At 41.8% G+C, this 22,083-nt stretch overlaps 1 long non-coding RNA gene across 1 annotated transcript; it reads right to left on the bottom strand.

The window, feature by feature from the left end:
- Window positions 1–4,432: 4,432 nt before the first annotated feature.
- Window positions 4,433–19,397, bottom strand: LOC132660130 (uncharacterized). The gene is made up of 2 exons (XR_009601361.1): window positions 15,903–19,397; window positions 4,433–5,741 (listed from the first exon to the last, which is right to left on the bottom strand). It is a non-coding gene; the product is annotated as an uncharacterized LOC132660130 (long non-coding RNA).
- Between the last annotated feature and the right edge of the window lie 2,686 nt (window positions 19,398–22,083).

Consider the following 22,083-nt stretch of genomic DNA (forward strand, 5'->3'; position numbering starts at 1 on the left):
TCCTGATATCGTTCTTTGCAGCAAAACAAAGAATTCTCAAGATGACCTTGAATTTATAGCGGATGACATAGCATGATTATAAACTCAACTGCTGAGAATCTCTACTTTACAGACAAGTCATGTTCCCAAAATCTGGTTGTTAGTAAACTATCCAGAAGACAATGTAATAGTATATAAATGGACTAGATTTCAGACTTGCTATTCATTCAAGATGGGCACAATAAAGGACAAAAATCTATTTCTGCTTTATTGACCATGCCAAAGCCTTTGACTCTGTGGATAACAATACACTGTGGAAAATTCTGAAAGAGATGGGGATACCAGACCACCTGACCTGCCTCTTGAGAAACCTATATGCAGGTCAGGAAGCAACAGTTAGAACTGGACATGGAACAACAGACTGGTTCCAAATAGGAAAAGGAGTACGTCAAGGCTGTATATTGTCACCCTGCTTATTTAACTTATATGCAGAGTACATCATGAGAAACACTGTGCTGGAAGAAGCACAAGCTGGAATCAAGATTGCCAGGAGAAATATCAATAACCTCAGATATGCAGATGACACCACGCTTATGGCAGAAAGTGAAGAGGAACTCAAAAGCCTCTTGATGAAAGTGAAAGAGGAGAGTGAAAATGTTGGCTTAAAGCTCAACATCCAGAAAATGAAGATCATGGCTTCTGGTCCCATCACTTCATGGGAAACAGATGGGGAAACAGTGGAAACAGTGTCAGACTTTATATTTTTGGGCTCCAAAATCACTGCAGATGGTGATTGCAGCCATGAAATTAAAAGACGCTTACTCCTTGGAAGGAAAGTTATGACCAACCTAGATAGCATATTGAAAAGCAGAAACATTACTTTGCCAACAAAGGTCCATCTAGTCAAGGCTATGGTTTTTCCAGTAGTCATGTATGGATGTGAGAGTTGGACTATAAGGAAAGATGAGCACTGAAGAACTGATGCTTTCTGACTGTGATGCTGGAGAAGACTCTCGAGAATCTCTTGGACAGCAAGGAGATCAAACCAGTCAATCCTAAAGGAAATCAACCTTGAATATTCATTGGAAGGACTGATGCTGAAGGCCCAACACTTTGGCTACCTGATTCGAAGAGTCAACTCATTGGAAAAGACTGTGATGCTAGGAAAAATTGAGGGCAGGAGAAGAAGGCAGCGACAGAGGATGAGATGGTTGGATGGCTTCAGTGACTCAATGGACATGAGTTTGATCAAATTCTAGGAGATAGTGAAGGACAGGGAAGCCTAGTGTGCTGTAGTACATGGGGTTGCAAAGAGACCTGACTGAGCAACTGAAGAACAATTCATTCAAGAGGCCTGCCATATAATGTATTGATAACATTGTTTCTATGATAAAAGGAGTTCCAGGTTTTAATTCAGAACTAAGTGTCTTTTCATCCTTCCTCTAGATACCTGGAAGTTTCCCAGTTAGAAGGGAATCCAACACCCCACCCCCTATCAGTGGTGGGAATGTATTGTTCTAGCCCTGTTTCTGTTAAAATCAAGACTGTAGTTTTAATCTATGGGGTGCAGACCCCTTTCCTCCCTGCTCCCACCCTTCCAGTGCTTACCAGCTCAGGCAGTAGCTAGCCCTCACCATGTCTCCCTGTACAGGAAGTCCTTGCTTTGCTGTCCAACATGGCAGACACATTCCTTTTATAAAGGATATTGAACTGTGTTGTGGGCTTCCCAGGTGGTGTAGTGGTAAAGAATCTGCCTGCAGTTCAGGAGACCCGGGTTTGATCCCTGGGTCCAGAGGATTCGCTGGAGAATGAAATGACAACCCACTCCAGTATTCGTGCCTGGGGAATCCCATGGACAGAGCCTGATGGGCTACAGTCGATGGGATTGCAAAGAGTCGGACACAACTGAGCAACTAACACACACAAACTAAATGTTAGAATATCAGGACCTCATTCTGAATAGTGGGCTTCAGTAGATCCCTGTGTATTTTTCCTGAGCATTAAAACTTACCACTAAATCAGCCGCTTGTTTGGGTTCTTCCAGTCTCTTCATCTGCTTCCATCCTGTGCAGTCCATCCCTCCCACACCTGTGCTTCCTTTCTAGTAGACAAATCTGATCAAGTTACTCTGCCAAAAATTCTTTGAAAGCTCCCCAGAGGCAGAAGCAAGGAGCCCAAACCCATTGGCAGGAAATGCAGTCTGTCCCCAGCTTAATGCATGAGTTCCACCTTCCATCATACCCCACTCAGGCACCCTCCTCTCCCCACAAACCAGGACACCCTCTAGTCCCTAATCACTGAAAGTTTCTCTGCAACTGTTAATGTCCACTTGCAAAATCACTCCTCCTTTTGGACCAGTGCAAGGGTTCTGTGGCCATGGCATTTGGTACATAGTAGCATGAATTGCCGGAGAAGGCAATGGCAACTCACTCCAGTACTCTTGCCTGGAAACTCCCATGGATGGAGGAGCCTGGTAGGCTGCAGTGCATGGGGTCTCGAAGAGTCAGACATGACTGAGCGACTTCATTTTCACTTTTCACTTTCATACATTGGAGAAGGAAATGGCAACCCACTCCAGCATTCTTGCCTGGAGAATCCCAGGGATGGAGGAGCCTGGTAGGCTGCCGTCTATGGTGTTGCACAGAGTCAGACACGACTGCAGCGACTTAGCAGCAGCAGCATGAATTGCATTCTTTTGCTCTGCTTTGTTTACATAATTCTCTCCTACACACTTAGGCAGCTTGAGAACAGGGACTTTGTGCACATTTTTAATATGTTCACTTCCCAACACCTAAATACTTGATAAACATGACTACAGTAAGTTCCCTACATGCAAACGAGTTCTGTTCTGAGAGCACATTCGTAAGTTCACAATTTGTTCATAAGTCAAGTTAGCCTAAGTACCCAGCTAGCACAATGAGCTATATATACTATATTGTAATAGGTTTATAGTACTTTTTGCACAAATAATACATAAAAACAAACACAGGCTGAGCACATACATATTCATCCTTAGAAGCTTCCTTATTATATAAAGATAAACAGACCGTCACTGATCTTTTTGTTTGTTTGAAGGACTGGTGTTCCTTCTAGTGAAGTTATGTTCAGGATAGTGTGTGTGTGCATGCTAAGTCGCTTCAGTCGTGTCCAACTTCTGCAACCCCATGGACTATAGCCCACCAGGCTCCTCTCCATGGACTTCTCCAGGCAAGAATACTGGAGTGGGTTGCCATGCCCTCCTCCAGGGGATATTCCTGATTCAGGGATAGAACCTGCATCTCTTTGTCTCCTGCAGGTGGGTTCTTGACCACTAGCGCCAAGTGGGTGCAAATCAAGTGAAAGTGAAAGTTGCTCAGTCCTGTCCAACTCTTTGCAGCCCCATGGACTGTAGCCTGCCAGGCTCCTCTGTCCATGAAATTCTCCAGGCCAGAATACTGGAGTGGGTTGCCATTTCCTTCTCCAGGGAATCTTCCCAACGCAGGGATCAAACACAAGTCTCCCACACTGCAGGTGGATTCTTTAACATCTGAGCCACCAGAGAAGCACTAGCCAAAAGCAGAGAAAGCTGTTTGCAGCCCAGAGCTGTTGATCATTTGCTGGCTCTCAGTCTCCAGAGAGGAGAGGGGTGGGAGAACCTTCAGATGTCCCGAGGACTGAAAGGCCAAGAGCAGGCACAAAACTCTGGAGCAGAGTGTTCTCCTTGGGAAGCTAACCAGTTGTTAAAGCCATAACTGTAGGCTGTTGAGGATCAGCTGTAGGCTGATCTGAATTCATTGTTCAGATTCTGATTTAAGTTCTCTTATGAAGAATAATGACTATCAAGGCACACCCCATACCTGCCTGAGAGTTGTTTTTTTCTTTAATATATATATTTTATAAATCAGAAACTCAAGTATATTCTCTCCAGTTAGTAAGAGGTAATGAGCACAGTGAGCTAAGGATAATCTGTTTAAACAAACAGGATTTTCATGAATGCTAGACTTAAAAACAGAATCCAGATCAATGAATGATGCGGTTAATTCTACATCACTGGGCATTAGGCCAAAGTGTACCATAAACTTCTAGACTTGAAGACAATGAAATAGCTCCAGTGGGATGACCAGAATCTCAGTGATGAAAACTGAGTAGCCAAGTACATTTGCTTTTTCAGTATTTCTCTGTTTTGTAATGCTGTAATGCTTATGAATAAGTGTTGATGTTGTGTGATTTTAAGCTATAAGAAATTCAGTGTTTTATTCTTCAAAATAAGTGTGAGAAGGGAAAAAGGAAAGCTCTGTTAACTCAGTCACTACTAGAGCTCTGAATATCTGTGGTTGCCCTGTGAGTCAGTTTACATACTTTCCCCATTGCCATCTGGGGACAATGTGGATAGAAATTTGGGGTATATCAGCAAGACATCTAATTACTCATTTAAACATTGCCAGGGATGGAATAAAAGGGAACACACAGCATACACTGCAAGCCTTTGGAAGGTATATTAAGACATTTAAGACTGAGCCATGGTCTAGTCCAGCATTGTCCAATAGAAATATAATACAGTTCACATTATTATACAGCAGAAACGTAACATGGTAAAGCAATTATACTTCAATTTAAAAAATTTTTAAGAAATAAAAAAATATAATGCAGGTAATGCATTATATATAATTATATAATGCATATAATTTTAAATTTTCTGGTAGCACATTTTAAAAAGTGAAAAGAGGTAAGTAAATTTGACAGTAGTAAGATATTTTAATGAAGTATATCTAAAATATTAACATTTCAACATGTAATTAACCATGTTTTTTATCATCTGATACTAAGTCTTCAATATACAGTGTATATTTTATGCTTCCAGCACATCTCAATTAACAACAACCATATTTCACATAGCCACAAGGGGCTGGTGCTTTGTATTGAACAGCACTGGAATCAATGGGCCTGGGTCATGCTTCAACATCACAAAAAGGAATAAAGAAGCAGCTAAGAGTGGCTCACCCAGGGAGGTGCTAAATTAGCTTACTTCCTACAGGCAACTCCAGTCTTGGAAGAAATTCCTCTAAGAGAGCCCAATGCCAGAAACTAAGCAGCATTCCAGATCGCCAGTCAGTGCCAGTTCCAAATTTTACATTTAGGAGCTTAAGGATAGCCGTCTGGTTGAAAGGGGAGCTGTATCTGCACTGTGAACACAGTCTCCACATCGATTCTGTCTGCTAGAGATGGCTTGGGAGAGATCCAATGCAGATTATAGGGAGAGAAGCCAAAGCCCCCAATCACACCTGCATCCTCCTCCCTAAAGCTTAAGTTGCCCCCTGACAGTGATGCTGAAAGTGGCCCACAATGAACGTCCTACATGCTGTGGGAAAAAGCAAACGTGGAAATCACTGGCAACCGGCATCCATTGTGAAGCACTGGGTCTAGGACCTGGGAAGAGTGCGACAGAACAAGGAGAGGGGGATGGGGAATGAGGTAATTTATCAGAAAATGCCAGAAACGGGAGGGTGGTGACTAGACTAGACAACTGGGAGGACAAGGCCACTGCAGAGGAAGGAACTCCATGGGGTCACAGGGGGTCACCTGGGGGAGAGCCTCTTCGACCTTGGGAGGAAGGCAGAGACTGTGGGAGGGACAGCTGTTTGTTTTTCCTGCTGCAAGGAGAATAACAAAATGCTATCAGGAGAGCTAATAGGCTGCAGATGCAGAACTTCTGGCTGAGCGCTCAGGTCGGTGAAAGGCTTTGAACTGGAACCAGCCCTCTCATTTTCAGCAGTGCGTGTGGCCTGTGAAAAAGAAAGAGTGAAGTAAAGAGACTCGCCAGAGATAATTAGTTACTCCTAGCGGATGAAACAACAGAGATGATACTGGGCTAGAGAAAAAGTAGGGGTTTGATTGTGAAGGGACTTTTGTTTGATGCTAAAGAAGTTGATTCAACACTGAGGAAGCTATTCAGAAGTTACATGTAAATGATGTATGCTCTAGTATGAACTTTAGAAAGCTAGCTCTGCCTTTTTAAGGGTAGCAGGCCTGGGGTTCAGTGCTAATGTGGATAGCAGTTCACAGATGCAGATGAGAGATAGTAGCCAAGGGTTCAGGTGTATGGAGTGAGGTGGTTCTGTTGTTGGGCAGGGAGGATCCTGTCAGTATGCTGACACCTACTCTTACTCTTGAATGGGTGCTGGTGCCCCCACTGGTCTACTACATTTGACTTTCCATGTGGTAACATCAGAGGGAAGCCTGCTGATAGGCACTTGTGGATCTAAAGCTGGGTAAAGATTTGGAGGTTATCAGCAAATAGTTGGGAGCCTGTGAGGGGATCATATTACATGTGCAGCAAACTAAGAAAGCTGGTACAAATGATCAAACATCACTTTTTTAAAAATTACATTCATTTTTAATTGATTGCTTTACAATATTGGTTTGATTTTTGTCATCTGTCAACATGAATTAGCCATAGGTGTACTATGTCACCTCCTTCTTGAACCTCCCTCCCACCCCACCCCTCTAGGAGAACAGATTTGTGGACAAGTGCTGGGAAGAGGAAAAAGAGGGGGCGATGAAGGGCAAGAGTAGCATCAAAGTATATATGCTGATATATGTAAAATAGATAGCCAGTGGAAATTTGCTGTATGACTCAGGGAACTCAAACATTACTTTAAAAAAATTCCATTGTCAGATTTTATTGGGCTAACATAAGCTAACAAAGCAGAGGAAAAGTCTACAGCTAATACTATATATGTTGTATTTAAAACATCAGTTTATTATATTTTAGGTTATACCAAGAAAAAACACTGGCCACTGGTGTCATCCAAGCAAAATTAACCACACAGATGTTTAATTATCTGATTATAATTTTTCCCTGAGTAAGTTTCTTTGTCAAACATCACTTCTGATAAGTTAATTTTCATTATACTTTGTGTTTAATGGAATAAGTGGAGATTGAAAGAAGATTATAAACAATACAATCCGTAGTGTGAAAGTGAAAGTTGCTCCGTCCTGTCCGACTCTTTGCGACCCCATGGACTACACAGTCCATGGAATTTTCTAGGCCAGAATGCTGGAGTGGGTAGTCTTTCCCTTCTTCCAGGATCTTCCCAACCCAGGGATCAAACCCAGGCCTCCCGCATTGAAGGCAGATTCTTTACCAGCTGAGCCACACGAGAAGCCCCAATCGGTAGTGTATATCTAGCCAAAACCAAATTTTTAGGTTTTTCTTCACTCTTTGTTAGGTATTTCAAGACCTGTCAGTATTGCCAACAGTTTTTTCTACTTGGTGTTGATCTTCCTCTTCCAGGCAGGCAAGACCCTAATGCATACTGGTGACCTGGGCTCCCAGTTGTCCCTCAGTCAGGCCACATTACTCTTTGCTCGCTTCCCTCTGAGGCCCTTTATGGCCCTCTTCCCTGGAGCCCTGGCACCTGTGGGTAACATCGCTGATGGGAGCCACCTGAAATCTCGCGAGGGTGGGCGAGACCCCTTCCCTCCTAACCACTTGAGCCAGGTGGGCCAGAGGAGGGAGGAGTAGTGAGCATGCGCTCTCCAACCAAGGGAAGACGCCGGAGAGGAGGGAGGGCCTGGCAGAGGACGAGGGGCCGGAGAGCAGGCGCTGTGGTCACCAGGGGATCTGGACGGAGAGCAGATAAGATAGCAGTCCTGGAGGAGAAAGCCCCTCTTCTCCCTTTTTACCTCGTGACTCTAGTGAGCCCGCAGCACCGAAAGTGAGTAAAACTGGCCTTCCTCAGGGTGAGAGTCAAGGCAATTGGATGAGCCCTCCAACACCTCCCCGCCCCCCCAACACCTGTTTGCTGATGCCTGAAATTATTTTAACTGCAAATAAGACCTTTCACTTCTGTACTTAAAAGAATTGAATTACGATACAAAGGACAAATATTTCCTCACCCAGATGAGTTCGTAGTGAAGTATAGGGGACTAAGGTGAGGCCTGTTCAGTAATGATGGAGGTTGGGAAATGGCAAGCCTCCCCTGAGTGGAAAAGCTCTGAAATGGGAGGCTGGGGTTGGAAAAGACCGGTATTCACAGTCTCGCCTGTTCCCTTGGGCTGTTAACCTGAAATCCATCGAGTCCAGGAGAAACGGGGCGGGGCGCGTGTAGGGGTGTGGAGCCCCCGGGGTGGGTGCCCGTGTTGTCAGCTGTAATAGGGTCGCTACTTAAGTCATTTCATCTGCATGAGATCGAGCTCAGAACTCCTGCGTTAGAGAAACATTTCACAAATCGCTTTGCTGCAGAATGCTTCCAAGTATTGAGTTACTCAAAAGATGCTTACTATTCATGGGCATGAACTCAGAGAACAAATATGCTCACTCCAAAAGGGACAGACATAAATGTTGGGTTTTCTTTAATTATATTGGTTCCTAGTTAAATATAACAGACACTGCTTCTCCGAGTGTCTAGAGAATCTTTTCCAGAGTGACAATAACTTTTCCCATTTGATTTAACCTCTTTCTGCATCTCCTCCATGTCCCCTGCCAGCGGTGCCGGGATAGCCTCATTCCCAGAACTGTCTGTCGGGTTATGGGGCTTGGAAGTCTTTTTAGCAGTGGGACACAGATTCCTCAGCCCTTTAAAAATGATTTAAGGTACATACCGACGTGGTTAAAATAGTGACTCAGCCACTAAGTGAGTGGATATCTTTTCATCCATGACAAACAAGTCTGAAAATTATCTAATTGTTTCCTCACTTCTTAATTAGGACACTGAAAAGTTCTGGAACAGTTCACTGGAGCAGTCTAGGGAGGCCCTTTCATTCAGACAGCACTTTTTCTCTTTAATGTATTTCCATGTTCATTGTCTGCTTTGATTCAACGCTAGTAAAGTAGGCAGGGCACGTGTCATTCTGCTCACTTGACAGACCAGAAAGATAAAACATGACAGGGCAAGGGTTTGCTTTCCTCCCAGAGTAAATTAGGAGCAGATCCGGATCTCGAAGTGAGGTCGGCCACGTTGGGTGGTCTCCTGACCCCAGCTTCACACAACTTCAGACCCTTGTATCCAGGACTCATGAGCTCACCTGAATCTCACTAGGCCTGAGTCGGGTGAGCTGTGGAGGTATCCCCTCCACTAGGTTGTCAGTCGTCCAGCCAGCACCCTCCTCCCTCCAGATAGGATGGAGGCATCAACCCTGAGCCAGGGATTAGGGCAGGAGGACCTTTGCATTTGTTCAGGTAAGGTTCTTAAAGTGGAGCTTGTAGTGAGCAGTATTCTCCAAATAACATGTCAGTGATAGACAAAATTTTCTAAATAGTAAAACATTACTGCTAATTAGAAATTAATGTGTCAAGGTGCTTCAGACTTAAAACATGACACTTCACTCATAGGGGCTTTGCTAATCATCCTGCGGCCCTGGTGGCAGAGTCAGGGTCTCTGTTCTGTCCATCTCAGACCTTTGTTCTGTGTCTTGATCAATTCTTCTGTCATTCTCTGTCCTCTGTGGGTATGTTTGTGCATGAGGATACAAAGGGTAGATGGATATGTATACATTTGCTGTAGTATATACAGTACCTGATCTGTTATGAGGGCTTTGCTGTCCTGCCTGCATATCCCTACACACTTCCTTTCTCTCCTCCACTCTGTTCATCAAATTTTTGCCTCAGATCATTGACTCCATTGGTCATGCCTCCCTCTCCCTCTCTTCAAGAGATAGACGCTGTTTATCTTTCCCAAGAAATTTTATGGTTTAGGTGGGAAAGATCTTGCTCCCTGCAGAGCTCTGAGAGGAAGATCCAAGAAAGAAAATAACCTTGCATTTCTGGCATTTCCTGGCTGCCCAGAGCTTTCCTCTACAGCTGACATTGATAAAATTTCACCAAGGACATTAGTCGATCAGGCTACTGGCTTTTATAACGTCATATTAGCATTTAAGATATTGGTCTTTTTTCTGCAGAGAATATGACATATCTTTATTTTGCATGTTATCAAATTGCTAAAAATTCAATATAGCCCCTACAGTAATTAAAAAGTGATTTTTAAAATAGAATTTGACACTCCTGACAGACACAGGAGTATTCTTAAACAGACACCTCCCTGTTTTTGCATAGGATGATACAACATTATAAAGATGTCATTTTCTCCTAGATTAATTTAACAAGCCAATGCATACTGACAAGCTTTTTTAGGCAAATTGATAATGAAGTTCACATGAAAAAACAAAGGCATCAATAGCCAGGAAAACACATGAAAAATACCAACTACTAGAGATGACTTACCCTACCGGATATTAAAGTATACTCTAAATCCTTTGTAATTAAAAGTGTAGTAGTACCACGTGAAAAGACACATTGACCAGTAAAATAGAATGCCCAGAAATAGATCCAAAAACATATGGAAAGTTAGACGTTAAAGATGGCATTTCAAATCATGGGGTGAAGATGGACATTTTAATAAATGACACTACAAAATCCAAAAAAGCCCAAATGTCCATGTAATGGATGAACAAACAAAATGCTGTGTACTCATACAATGGAGTATCATTCACCAAAAATGAATTATTGATATCTTCTATAACCGATAAACCTTGAAAACATTATGCTAAGTGAAAGAAGCAAGTCACAAAAGACCGTTATTATATAATTCCATTTATATGAAATGTCTGCTATAGGCAAATCCATAGAGACTGAAGTTGGTTAGTGGATGCCTAGGGCTGGGGATGGGGAAGAATAAGAGTGGATGCAAAGTTTCTTTTGGGGGTGATGAAAACATTCCAAACTTAGACTATGTTAATGGTTACAAAAGTCCCTTAATATACTAAAACCATTGAATTGTACACTTAGAGCGTAAATTCTATTGTATATGAATTTATCTCAGAAAGGGTGCTTTTACAAGGGACAAATGATCCAACAATCCAATAGAAAAAATGAAGATATTTTTCAAATATATGAAAAAATGTTCAGACTCACTCAGAAATGCAAATTAAGCAACACAGATACAATTTTCATCCATCATATTGGCAAAATATCAAAAAGTATGATGATCTGTTCTGTGGGCTGTGGGAAACAGGCATTCTCACACATTATTGGTGGAAATCCAAACTGCAAAGAGAATTAGGCAATAATCTAACAAAACTACACAAGGAGTTTGACCCAGCGACACCACTTTTAGGAATACATCCTGCAGATACACTTCTAACAATATGAGAATGTATATGCACAAGGTTACTCATTGCAACACTGCTGATAATTACAACTCTAAATGCTCATTTGAAAGATTAATTGAATCAGCTATGATTCATCTAGAAAATGAAAATACTAAGCACTCTAGAAAAGAATGAGGAAGATCTCTATGAAACTGACATGATTTCCAGGATATACTGTTAAGTGAAAAAAATAACATGCTCAAGAGCATTTTTAGTATGTTATCCTGCATGTGAGAAAGAAGGGATATAGGGAAAATACATAAGTATTTGTTCTTTTATACAAAATCTGAGGAGAAACCAAAAATTGAAGAGATAGATTACTATTACAAGTTCAGTTGTGATTCCCTGGACTCCCACTCCTGAAAAGATGTCAAAGTCCTAACTCCTAGGACCTCAGAATGTGATAATTTGGAAACAAGGTCCTCCCAGATGTAATTAGTTAAGATGGGGTCATGCTGGAGCAAGGTGGGCCCCTAATCTAGTGTGACTGGTGTCCTTCTAAGATGATGACCATGTGAAGAGAGAAACAAAGGGGAAGCAGCATGTGGAGATGATCAGCATCTGGAGCACTGATAAGGGTAGTGTGTCTATGAGCTAAGGAGCACCAAAGATCACCAGCAGACCATCAGAGGCAAGAAACAACAAAAGGTGTTCAGAGGGAGTTTGCCCCTGCCACAATCTCCATTTTGGACTCAGAGCCTCCCGAACTGAAAAGATAACTTTTTATTGTATTAAACCAGTCAGTTCATGGCACTTTGCATGGCAGCATTAGGAATTACAGTTCCCCAGAGGCTGTAGGTGGGAAAAGAGTTTGAAAGAAGGGACGAACCGGATTGGGGTCATGGGAATAAGGAGAGAGCATACTTCTGAATAGACCTTTTTACTATATATATATATATATTTAATTTGTTTGGCTCTGTCAGGTCTTAACTGTAGCATGGGGATCTTTAGTTGTAGTTGGCAGCATGTGAACTCTTAGTTGTGGCATGTGGGATCTAGTTCCATGACCAGGGATCAAACCTGGGCTCCTGCATTCGGAGTGTAGTCTTAGCCACATTCAGGGAAGTTCCTGAATGGATCTTTCTTTGGAGCTCTAACTCAGAACAGTTGTAATGTTTCACATACCACCCCAAAATAAACATTTAAAAATCAATCAAGATGTGGGGGAACACAATGTGGCATTCAGACAGTAAAAACTGAACCTGACTGAGGTAAAAAGAACACAACTCCACTGAGGAGAGTAAGGGGGAAAAGGAGTAACTTAAATAACTTTGTAGAACAATATTGTGGTTGGATACCATAAGGTTAAAGACAAACTACATACAAACTTTGTACTCTGGTTTTTAAGTTTTTTTCATAGTGGTATGAGTTAGCAATTCTGAAACTACTGTAGGTATATATTCAGGATTGAACAAATAAGTAAATATATTGTAAATATTGAAAGCCGCATTTCTCAAGGCTAGAAGAGGCTCTAAAGGAGTGATTGGGTTAAATTTAGAGGAATTCTAATGAATCATGGTTTGTAATATATATAAATATAGATAGAGCCATCCTTCTCTACTAAAATCCAGGGTTGGGGCAGGGAAAATCAAAAAATGAGCCTGGACCATCTTGCAGTTACAGAAAATAACTTCTCAAAACCTCAGAAGAACCAAGGAGCTGACCTCATGGATCTCTCAACAGTAAGAGTGGAACAAATTGAGCAAGAAACTGATAGTATTGTATTACAATCTATAGAAAAAATATCCATGAGTCTGTACTGATAAAAATAATTGAGTAAGTAAAGCAATGGTAGCAGGGGACAGCTCTTCCTCACAAAAGAATTCCGATGAATTAATGTGAGAGGACTTAGAAAATAAAAACTTGGTTAGTTAAACATCATAGTAATAATTGTTGCAGGCAAGGCTCACACTAATCGATTCTGGAGTTTAAAGAGAAATGGATGTTTGCATATTCTTAAAAGTATTTCCTTTTAAGAGAGAGTAGTTACCAAGATGAAAATAGTAACTTTTGGAGAAGCCCTGCATACACCACCTTAACCGGGTGATCAGGGTTAACATCACCAGTTGATAAGTCATTTTGATATCAGGTACCTCTGATTCAAGGTAGTGAGAAGGGCACAGTATCACTCAGGATCTTTAAATGCATAGCTTCAACCTAATATAATGAGAAAATATCACACAAACCCCTGTAAAACACTACAAAATAACCTGATTCAGAACTGTCAGAGCAGAAACCAAGGGTGCATGACTAATAAATGAATTATGGGATCCTGGATGGGTTCCTAGGACAAAAAGGACAAAAGTGGAAAAACTGATGAAATTCAGATAAGGTCTCTATTTTAGTTAATAGCAACATATCAGTGTTAACTTGCTGGTTTTGATCATGTGCCATGGTGATATAAAATGGCCAGATTAAAAGTATATGCAAAATGTTTGTACTGTTTTTTACAACTAAGTTTAAAATTATTTCAAAATATTTAAGGAAAATGATGCAGTTTGAAATGTTTATCCTCAATCTTACCCCCAAAGTTTTAGTTATTTCCCATGATATGTATAAATAACATTTCTGCTTGTATTCCTTGATTTACCAATTTTACACTTTACCTGGTTCCTGCTGTAATAAATGATATAGCTCATTTTTAATAAATGATATAGCTCATTTAATAAGTGATATAGCTCCTAGCACTATAAAATCCTAGGAATAGTTATATTCCAATTTTCAGTTTCTCTGTTGACCCATCGCTATGGCCCGAATGTCTGTGCCCACCGCCCCCCCCCAAATTCACATGTTGAAATCCTAACCAAAGATGATGGTGTTCATAGGTGGGTTCTTTGGGAGGTGATTAGGTCATGAGAGTGGAGACCTCATGAATAGAATTTGCTCTTATTAAAAACTGTCCCACAGCGCTCCCTTGCCCTTTATACCACATGAGGATACAAGGTGAAGTCCAAACCTGGAAGAGGGCTCTCACCAGACTAGGATGGCACCCTAATCTGAGACATGTATCCTCCAGAACCGTGAGCCATAAATTTCTGCTGTACATAAGCCACTCAGTCTACGGTATTTTGTTATAGGAGCCAGACAGACTAGGGCAGCCATACTTAAAACTTTAAATACAATAATATATTTATCTCTTCCATCTTGGCTTCCCATCAACATCCCTGCTTTTCTCTCCAGCTTGGCCTCCTCTTTTCCTTTCTCCTAACTCAATTCACCTAACTTTTAGTTTTGTATTTTGTCATTTCCTAACAGTTAACCATATTTAGTCTTCTTTGAACTGCCTGTTAAGCCTAGTAACTGAAAACCAGTAAGCAACAATTATATTATTATGACCAGGTAGATACTGTTCACTGCTGAGTCACACAGTGTATGCATCATAATTGAACTTCTTTTCGTGCAGCTTTCTGTTTTTCCTGGAATTTCTCAGTAGCTTTCTTTTCTGTCCATTAGATGTCTTTATCATATTCCCAATTATTTCCAAGCTCTTCCTAGCTTAAGTATTAAGTCTCCATTTTCCTTGGACACCTCTTTTCAGGGATTTCTGGCTTCCTGCTCAGGTTGGAAATGCTTGCTCTAGAAATCTCTGGGATCCCTTGACTCCTCTCCTAGACTGGCTCTAGTACCTCCTAGGTCTTATATTTACTTCAGTTTACTACCTCCTTTTTTGAGAGCCTGTCTTAGTAAATTCCTTAGAAAGAGATTGTGTGAAATAAATTTCTTGGGTCCTTGCATGTCTGAAAATACTTTGGTTTTACCCTTGTATTCAAATGATAGTTTTGTTGCGTATATAAAAGTTGATCATTTTTTTTCCCTCAGGATTTTAAGATCTTTGTTCCACTGTCTTCTTGTATTGTTAATATTTCATTCTGATTTTTGTGCTTTTGTTGATGTTCTATTTTATTTGCCCCTGAAGCATTTAGCATCTTCTTCATTCTCAGTATGGTGCACTTTAATGTTATATCTAGATTTGAATCTATTTTTTAAGCTTATTGTACCATCCCTCAGTGGACCATTTTAATTACAATGTACATTTACATTGTAACATCCTTCAGGCCTAAACATTTTTTTTATAGTCTTCCTTTCATAATTTGCCCCCTTCCGTGTTCTCAGTTTGTTCTTTCAGAGACTCAGAAGACAATTTGGACCTTAATTGGTTGTCTTTTCCCCTCATTTTTAGTGTCTTTCTGGGGTTTTTTGCATCTTAATATCCTTTTGTCTTATTTTTATGTCTTCATGTTGTTTACTTCATCTTACTTTCTGGGAGAGTTTTTTATTTCTATAATCTCTATTGAATATCTATTTCCACAATCATATTTTAATTTCCAGGATCTCTTTCTTGTTTTATTCCTTTTAAAATAGCATCCTATCCTTGCTTTAAAGGCATGGTTTCTTCTCACATTTTTCTGAGGATATTATTTACAGATTTTTCCCCCCAAGTTCTCTTCTGTTCCCTGAATTACTTTTGTTTCCTCTGGAACCAGTTTCTCTATTTGTTTGGCTCTTTTGTTCATGTTGTAATTTGAGGCAACTGTCTGGCAATCCTTGGATTTCTGTTCTTGTTTAAGAAAGAGACTTAAGAAATTGTGTGAATGGGAGAGGCTTGTCAACCAGCAAGTGAGTGAGCAGGAAAGTAGCTGTCCACTGGGCAGTCCCTGAATGCTATATCTAGAGGTGCTCAACTTCTTTAGAAGAGAACTTCTCACTTAAACTTTTTAAACTTTTTTTCCCCTAGGGAACAGATTGCAGCTTCCAAGAGCTGTGTATATAGAGAGGGGAGAGATGGTAGGACTCACCTGCCTCCTCACATGGCTTGAGGAGCCGTGTCTCCAACCTGGGTTCAAGTCCTGGTCCCCTTCCTGGGCAACCTTGGTGAGTGACTGCAACATCACAGGGCCCAGGCTGCTTCCTACTGCAGGTCCGTCTAGGACATTACCTTCAACCTCAGCGAGGTCAGATGGTAAGGGCAGTCGTAGAGAAGCTTCTCTGTGTAGCGGTCAGCCTGTAGGCCAGCTCTATAAATAGCCACAGTGATTACAGAGTAACACTCCTTCTAAATGCTTGGACTTTATAGCTTTCCATTCAAAACAGTCCTGGCCCCGGTGTTTAGTCTCCCCAGGGGGTAGCTATAAAGGCCACCTTGTTTCACAGCTAAGGAGAGGTTACAAGGCAATTAAAATATTTTTGGCTCTTCTGTCCTGTGATGATTATCCCCATGTGGTGGCAGCCACCATGAGGAACTCGACAATGCAGCAGCAACAAGCTGGGCTAGACTTGAGAGTCTTAGCCTGAAATCTTCCCTTGGTTTTCAGAGATTTTGAAGTAAAAGTCAGACATAGTGATGTCTCTGGGACTTCCCTGGTGGTCCAGTGGTTAAGACTTGGCCTTCCGGTGCAGGGGGTGTAGGTTTGATCCCTGGTTGAAGAGTTAAGATCCCACATGCATCATGGCCAAAAAAAACAAAATATAAAACAGAAGTAATATTGTAAAAAATTCAATAAAAACTTTAAAAAATGATCCATATTTTTAAAAAAATAATAAAGAAACTAGTGATGTGTCTAATTGCAAGAGCCAGGCAACTGCCACTTATTTTAAAGATGTGTTTTTCTCTTGTAGGAATAGGATTAGATCCCCAAGGAAGAGAGTAAATACTTCCTGTGCTAGAGTGATTAGAAGCTCAAAACTCTGTCTGTTCTTCAGTCTGATAAATGTGGTATGTGCCTGTGTGCTCAATCGCTCAGTTTTGTCCAACTCTTTGCAACCTGATGGACTGTAGCCTAAAAGGCTCCTCTGTCTGTGGGATTTTCCTGTAAATAATACTGGAGTGGGTTGCCATTTCCTTCTCCAGAGGATTTACCCAATCCAAGGATCGAACCTGAGTCTTCTGTGTCTCCTGCATCACAGACGGATTCTTTACCGCTGAGGTGCCAGGGAAGCCTGATAAAAGTAGTCTTTGTACAAATAAGTGTATGTTCAGAGCTCATGGAAATATTCAGGTAAATACAATGTGCCACATCTAATAGCTCTGAATAGCAAATAATGCTGTTTATCCTGGTCATAAAAATTATCATCATGTGGAAAGAGTAGCTGTCATAATCTTAAAAATGAACCTGACACAAGCAGCCTCTTCAGTGTTCAAAATCGTGATTAACTCCTCAGAGCGTCCACACAGGGCAGGCTAGACAGGTGTCATTATCACCACCCCTGCCTCATACAGCTGAATACACAGAGACCTAGAGAAGTTCTAGCAATACTCAGTAATCACTTCTGTATTAGGGTTAGTAGATGTCAAATGCTCTATGTAGTCGTCTCCCTCGGGCTTGGTGGCCAGTGGACAAAAGCCCACATTACACACCTCCCAGTGCTCTCTGCACCAAGTGATGAAGGCTGGTGTTGAGGGTGCTTGTTCCTGTACTGGCCTGAGGTATAGATGACAAAAAAGAAAAGGAGAGGGAGGATTTAGAATGTTAAGAATTCTCCAACTCAGCAGGAACAGATTCTGCAAAACTTTTTTTCCCCTTTTTCTCTCTCTCTACCCTGACCCCAAAGAGCAATTATGAAAAATATTTCCAGAAAGGAAAATATTAAAATGCAAATTAAATACAGTTCTGACTGCAAATTACTGAATAGAAACGCCAGCACTGTTTTAAGAGTCCAGTGTAAACACTGAGGACTACTGGTCGTGAGGCTAACGGAGCTGACATCAGATAGGGTAGGATCACAGAGATAATCCAGTCCAGATCCCTCATTTTACAGATGAGAACACTGAGGCAGAGATGGTTAGTGAATTTTCCCAATGACTGGAGATACCATTAGTACAGTAACCAGCACAGGGCTGGATACAAAGCAAGTACTTATATCCATTTGGAAAAGTGTTCAGTTGCAGAGTAGAGAATTGGCTTTACAAGTTGGTTTTTCTCAACGTGAGTCCAGAGGTGGGAGTGCATGGCCTGGTTGTTCCCGGTCCTAAACAAGAAAATTGAGCCTTGCACTTTACCAGCCGATCTGCCCAGAGGCTGGGTGGAGTTCTAGGTCACAATGTGACCAGAGAAGGGTGGCCTTGTTAAACGATGAAAGTAACGAAGGATTTTTAACTTGAAGAGGGGGAACCGTGGAAGCTTGAGAGAACAGGCCCTGTATTGCCCAAGAGGTCAGAATTAAGACCAGTAGTGCAACTGTTAGATGACCAACAGGATTGGACAACGGGAATAATTTTTCAAATATTTTTTATTTGACTGCATTGGGTCTTAGGTATGGCATGTGGGACCCTCACTGTGGCACATGGGCTTCTCTGTAGTTGTGGTACTCAAGCTCGGTAGTTGCAGCATGGGGGCTTAGTTGCTGCACCAGGGATGGAACCTAAGTTCCCTTCATTGGAAGGGATTCTTAACCACTGGACCACCAGTGAAGTGCCAGGCATAGTTTTAATGATAAGCACTTACCGAAAATTATCTGCCTCTGAAAACAGTTTCTTAGAGACATTCATGGCATTGGAGGAGGGTGGGGGGTGGTGTTAGATGCTTCATGTTGGATGGGGGTAAGGAAGGAGAGCTTAGGAGGGAGAGGAGAGTTAACAGCACTGAATGGGCAGATGGTCTCCAAATTTCCTTTTGGAACAATCCATTTAGCAAGGATCTGTTGAGTTTCTACTGTGTTCCACAGAGGAACCATATTTTCCAAATAAGAAGCTGGTCTGACATTTACAAAAAAGCTAACGGAGAGAACAGGGTGTCTGATGAGTGTTAAGTACTGTCTTCTCCGGAACCACTTGGTTCCTCCAGATGCCAGGGCTCCCAGGACCCCCTCCCTCTCCAGGGAACCGGCTGTTTCCATCCAGACTCTCAGGGCGGGTGAACAGGGCCAGATGCGTAGTGCAGTAGCAGCTTTTTTTTCCAGATACGCTGGAGCCTGGGTTTACTCTGTGTCACACGAGATGCCCATGTGTCTGCAAGACAGCTGGGAAGTATCCGAAAGGTAGTGGGGAGCTCAGTCACTCATCTGCCATCTCTCGAGGCTTTCTTGCCCTCCCTCTTCTTACCTGGAGCATGGGAGAGAAGAGTATCTTCCTCCCAGATTTGCTGTGAGGAAGTTCTGGGCTTTGCATAGTACTCAGTCCTTGGTAAGGATTCAACAGGGGTGGTTCATGTCGTTCCTCAGCTCTGTCACTGATTTTGTCCGGTCACTTTTGCAGACATGGGTATCCTGTCCTTTTCATCGCAGCCAGGTTGGGCTGGAAAAAGACCCGGGATTCCCCCCAGGGCTGAACCGGCTGGTCCTCAAACAAAATGGCCGCCGCGCTTTCCCTTCCTCGGCCGGGAGGGCATCTCTGCCAGGAGGTGGCACCACGAGCTCATGTTTCCAGCAGAGACGTGTCTGACCATTTGGTAATCGCCCCTCAGCATTGCAAGGAGCCTGAAAACTCGCCTATTTTATAGCTGCCTCTACATAGACTTTTAATCACGGTGCTGTTGGTGTGATTGGATTTTCCACTTTTCAGCTTGCTTCCAGGAGATCAAAATCATCTTCCTGCGGACTGTCCTCAGTATTTACGAAAGGGGTAAAGAGAGAATGTGGCAAGGCCAGCTTCCCCACTGTGGTCTTTCCCTGTGCTCAGAATCACAACTACAGACTCCAGGGAGCATGTACTGTGGAATTACACCTATAATAAGCAATTTGCATGCTATTCAGGAGCACAAATGGCCACTGATGCTGGCAGTTGCCTCATTGTCACCTAGAAGATCACAGATAGGATTTTGAAGCCTCACAGCTCTGGCAGTGGCTAGGCTGGAGAGCTCCAGAAAAAGTGGTTAAGGGGGTCTTCTTGGGTTTCTGTGTGCAGGATCAGTGTTGTGACGACTGAGGAGGACTTGAGCTAAAGGCAAATAGGGCCAAAGTCTGGACTTCCCAGGTGAGGCTAGTGGTAAAGAACCTGCTTGCCAATACAGGAGATGTAAGAGGCCAGATTGGATCCCTAAGTGGGGAAGATCCCCTGGAGAAGGAAGTAGCAACCCACTCCAGTATTCTTGCCTGGAGAATCCCAGGGTCCTGGTCAGGGGAGCCTGATAGGCTACAGTTCATAGGGTTACAGAGAGTCACCCAGGGCTCAAGTCTTAATTTTGTCCTGGGTTTGTTAAGTGAATTGAAGAGAGAAATTCCCCAACTCTCTTCCACTCTGTGACTTTTCTTAAGAGAAGAAAGAGGAAGGAAGAAAAGAGACGGCATGGGAGGTGGAGTGAAAAGAAAGATTAATTATGTGAAACAGTTAATGTTTAATTAGATTATCCTGCCTTTTCCCTCTTAAGAAGTGCATAACTTTAAGCTTTAGAAAGTAGAAGATATATAAATATATTATTTGGTCTTTGCTTTGAGCTCTTCCTGTCTCTTGTACGTGTGTGAACATTAAACATGTATTTGGTTGGCAGGCTAGAAAATTAATGGGCTAAATCAAATTATGTGGACTGGTTTTGACCTTTTGAATGTTAGGTTGTCAAAACTTTCTTCTCTGGGGTACAAGCCTCAACTGAACATTTAGGATGCATTCATTTTGAAAAGGAAAAAATTACTTTCAGACCCCATACAAGATTCTTTTATCATTTAAAAAAGATATGATGATTCCTCATTTATGGCAAAGGAAATGGTGCAAACAGAACAGGTGTCTCTCTGTTCTCTCTCTTTTAACATATTTTAAATTTAGGTTTTATTTTATATTGGGGTACAGTTGATTTATAATGTTGTGTTAGGTTCAAGTGTCACTTATACATATGTTCTTTCTTTCCCAGATTCTTTTGCCATATATATTATTACAGAATATTGTGTACTATACAGGAGGTCCTTGTTGATTATTATTTTATATATAGTACTGTATATTGGAGAAGGCAATGGCACCCTACTCCAGTACTCTTGCCTGGAAAATCCCATGGACGGAGGAGCCTGGTAGGCTGCAGTCCATGGGGTCGCACAGAGTTGGACACGACTGAAGTGACTTAGCAGCAGCAGCAGCAGTGTTTATATGTTAATCCCAAACTCCTGACTTATCTCTCCCCACCCATACTTGCCACCTTTGGAAACCGTAAGTTTGTTTTCAAAGAATGAGTCTGTGTCTGTTTTGTATATAAGTTCACTTGTATCATTTTTTATATTCCATATATAAGTGATATTATATTTGTCTTTCTCTCACTTCACTTGTATACATTCATGTTACTGAAAATGGCATTATTTCATTCTTTTTATGGCTGAGTAATATTCCACTGTGGGCTTCCCTCATAGCTCAGTGGTAAAGAATCTGCCTGCTAATACAGGAGACACTGGTTCAAACCCTGGGTTGGAAAGGTCCCCTGGAGAAGGAAATGGCAACCCACTTCAGGATTCTTGTCTGGGAAATCCCATGGACAGGGGAGCCTAACAGGCTACATATTCCATGGGGTCACAAAGAGTTGGACATGGCTTAGTGACTAAACGACAGCCACAACAGTATTCCATTGTGTATATGTACCACATCTTTATCCATTCACCTGTTGATTAATATTTCGATTGCTTCCATGCCCTGGCTATTGTAAATAGTGTTGCAGTGAACATTGGGATGCATATATATTTTTGAATTATGGTTTTCTCTGGATATATATCCAGGAGTGGGATTGCTGGATCATATGGTACTTCTATTCTTAATTTTTTTAAGGAACCTATGTACTGCTCTTCACAGTGGCTGCACCAATTTACATTCCCAAAAACAGTGTCAAAGGGTACTCTGACTAGTGTGAGGTGATACCTCATTGTATTTTTGACTTGCATTTCTCTAATAATTAGTGATGTTGAGCATCTCTTCATGAGCTTTTTGGCCGTCTGTATGTCCTCTTTGGAGAAATGTCTGTTTAGGTCTTCTGCCCATTTTTTTGATTGGGTTGATTTTTTTTTTTTTTTTTGGAGCTACATAAGGTGTTTGTGTATTTTGGAGATTAATCCTCTTCTGTTAGAGCTAAA

The sequence above is a fragment of the Ovis aries genome, chromosome 7 (genome assembly GCF_016772045.2).
Source record: "Ovis aries strain OAR_USU_Benz2616 breed Rambouillet chromosome 7, ARS-UI_Ramb_v3.0, whole genome shotgun sequence".
Taxonomy (NCBI): Eukaryota; Metazoa; Chordata; class Mammalia; order Artiodactyla; family Bovidae; genus Ovis; species Ovis aries.